This window comes from Mus caroli, chromosome 15 (genome assembly GCF_900094665.2).
Source record: "Mus caroli chromosome 15, CAROLI_EIJ_v1.1, whole genome shotgun sequence".
NCBI lineage: Eukaryota > Metazoa > Chordata > Mammalia > Rodentia > Muridae > Mus > Mus caroli.
The window spans coordinates 8,656,070-8,659,202 of NC_034584.1; the positions used below are offsets into that span (position 1 = coordinate 8,656,070).

General features: G+C 46.5%; 1 pseudogene; it reads right to left on the bottom strand.

The window, feature by feature from the left end:
• Window positions 1-2,115: 2,115 nt before the first annotated feature.
• Window positions 2,116-2,304, bottom strand: LOC110311093 (annotated as a pseudogene).
• Window positions 2,305-3,133: the final 829 nt, after the last annotated feature.

The following is a 3,133-nucleotide window of genomic DNA, read 5'->3' on the forward strand; positions in this document are numbered from 1 at the left end:
TTTCTTTCTTTCTTTGAGACAGGACTTCTCTGTGTAGCTCTGGCTGTCCTGGAACTCTGTACACCAGGCTGGCTCAAACTCAGAGATCTGCCTGCCTCTGCCTCCCCAGTGCTGGGCTCCAAGCTGCGCGCCACCACCGTTTGGCAGGGGTATCCTTTTCTAGTCATCTCTGTTTGTTCCTTTCAGAGGAGGGAGGGTCTTATCGTGGAACTCAGGGCCACGTTTCTTAGAGGAGTTGGAAGTATCAAGTCCCAGTGATCCTTCTGTCTCTTCTGCTGTGGTCCCTTATGTAGGTGCCAGGACACGACTCCAGTTCTCAGGATTGTATGCCAAGCGCTCTTGACCTCTGAGCGAGCACTTCAGCTTCTGTCCTCGAGTCAAGTTCTCACGTATGCCAGGTGGCTTCTCACCTCGAGCTAATCATGCTTACTCCATCACACCTGCTTTATGCGGTTCTGAGAGTCACAGTCGGGACTTTGTGCCGACTGAGCTACATCCCCACACTTTGTGACACCCCTCTTTGAAAGCTGCATTTGGAGACTGTTAAATTCTGTAATTCCTGGGGGGGGTGGGGGGCAGTGCCCTGAAGCTGACCTAGGGTGAGTTTGTACTTCAAATTTCATGTGGTTGTGACACAGCAGATGTGTCTAGAGGAGGTATTGCGGGGCAAAGGAAACAGGGTGAGAGCTGGGGTGGACAAGCGACCTGGTCCAGTCTATTTGGACTTAGCATACTACTTTTTATAAACCCCGGTAGAGGGCGCAGTCTCCTCGTCCTTGAAGCGCCCACGGGTCATTGTTCTGAAGGCATCCCAAGGAGAATTCAAAACACCAAGGACAGAGTTGGGGGTGCTGATCTTGAAGCCCAGCAGGGCAGCAAACCGGAAGCTGAAGCAGGAGGGTGGTCTGCAAGTTTGAGGCTAGCTAGTCTACATGGTACATTCCAGGCCATCCAGGTCTACATAGCAAGACCGGGTTGAAGAAAAGGAGGGTTGGGGAAGGGAAGGAGAAAGAGAGGAAGGAGGAAGAAAACAGCACAGACCAACCTTGAACAGCTCCTAGCTCACCTCTGAGAGGATGAAAGGACTCATTCCAGATACTCGGACGGACTTATTCAGGAGGGTAGGACGAGGCGCTGGCTGTGCAGCTTTGAGGTGCTTAGAAATTCAGAGAGTCTACCTCTTCCCTGGTCTCTAAAGAAGCGGTCAAGAGTTGTTGACTCTAGGAATACATTTATTAGATCGGATGATTAGGGAACCTATGCCAAGACAGGCAGAGGTAGAAAATGGCGCTGTTATTTATTTGGTTGGTTGATTGGAGGTGGGGCACTGTATCAGGTAATCCAGACTAGCTGGAACTCACTATGTAGCCAAGGGACCTTGACCCTCCTGATTTCCCTACCTAAATCTCCTACGTTAATGAGTACAAGTGTTCACAACAAGGCACTCGTTTTTTATTTTAATCCAAGCTATTTGAATTAGTCAATATAAAATGTCCAATATTGTGTGACAGCCACCGTTTCATCTTTTATTGTAAATAGATATATTTTGCATACAATGCATTCTGATTGTGTTTCCCTTCCAAAAACTACCCCCAGATCCTTCCCAACTCCCCCCCCCCAAATCTACAGTCTGCCTTGCTCTCTCCAGTTAGACAAGGAGCAGTGTTCTAAAAAGAAAAGAAAAGAAAAGGCTAGAGAAAAAGCTTACAAACATGAATAGATCAAAACAGATGAGTGAACAGAGAAGAAAAAGCCAAAGAGAAACCACAGGAAACACATTCAGACACAGAGACACCCATGTGCACGTACATAAAAAACACAAAATTGGAAGCTATAATAGGCAAAAGACATGTAAGGGAAGGGGGTGAGGAGCCCAGACAAAGCATTATGAGACAAAATTTAAAACAAAACAAAAACAAAAATGCCACTGAATTTGTTCTATGTTGGCCATCTACTGCTGGCATGAGGCCTGCCCTTAAGTATGGTTTGTATACCCAGTGACACTGTCATGCTTTTTTTTTTTTTTTTTTAAGTTCTTCACATTTTTATTCTTTGTGCACAAAGACTAGCATGATCGGTTCCACTTGGTAGTCAGTTGAATCCATTCAAGGTTGCTTAATCCAACCTTGTCCTTGTAATGAAGCCTATGTCCTTCTCGTACTCCCGGAAGCACTGGCGGCACATGTTCAGCCCGTATTTGCGTATCAGACCGTGGCGGTTAGAGCAGACCCAGAAAGAGCCGGAACCCTGACCGAACTTCCGTGGGTGACTCCAGTAGAGCTGCTGGTGACCCATCTTGCTTTCAGACGCCCAAAGAGGGAAAACGTTGTCATGCTTTTTAAAAGGTATGTTGAAGTAGTACAATAACTTCTTAACTTAGAAAACGGTCCTTGCCGGGCGTGGTGGCGCACGCCTTTAATCCCAGCACTCGGGAGGCAGAGGCAGGCGGATCTCTGAGTTCGAGGCCAGCCTGATCTACAGAGTGAGTTCCAGGACAGCCGGGCTACACAGAGAAACCCTGTCTCGAAAAACCAAAAAAAAAAAAAAAAAAAAAAAAGAAAACGGTCCTCAGGGTTCAGAATTTAGAGTTAGAACAAGCCATGTACAAAATAACTCTTCAAAAACGTTTCCCCAAATACAGTTTCCCTTTCTAAAAACCACCAGTGCCCTAATCTCCTTTATATCGGCCCAAAAAGATTCTATTCATATAGGAAGAGATAGGCCAGCAGCACTCTTCGGGTAGCCCACCACTGAAGAGGTGGACGAATCAGGGTTCCAAGTTCAAGGCCAGACTGAATCATACACATTCACAGCCAGGCTGGGTGCACAATTCTCAGAGACAGGGTCACACAGACTGCCAGAGTTTGAAGGCAGGCTGTCTGACTCCTGCATGGTTGCCTCTATCCACCAAACTGCATAGCTGCTCCCTAAAATGTTTCTTCATTCTCTTTTTGTGGCTGCATCAAATTAAATGGCTGCCCTGTAATCTACTTGATCTACTCCTACTAGTGAGCATTTATATTTCTAATTCAATGTTACCCACATCAAAAAAAAAAAAAATGTAGTTAGTGGACAGTTGTGGTGTAATCCCAGAATTTGGGAAGTGGAGGCATGAGGCCAGCCCTCACTCAGA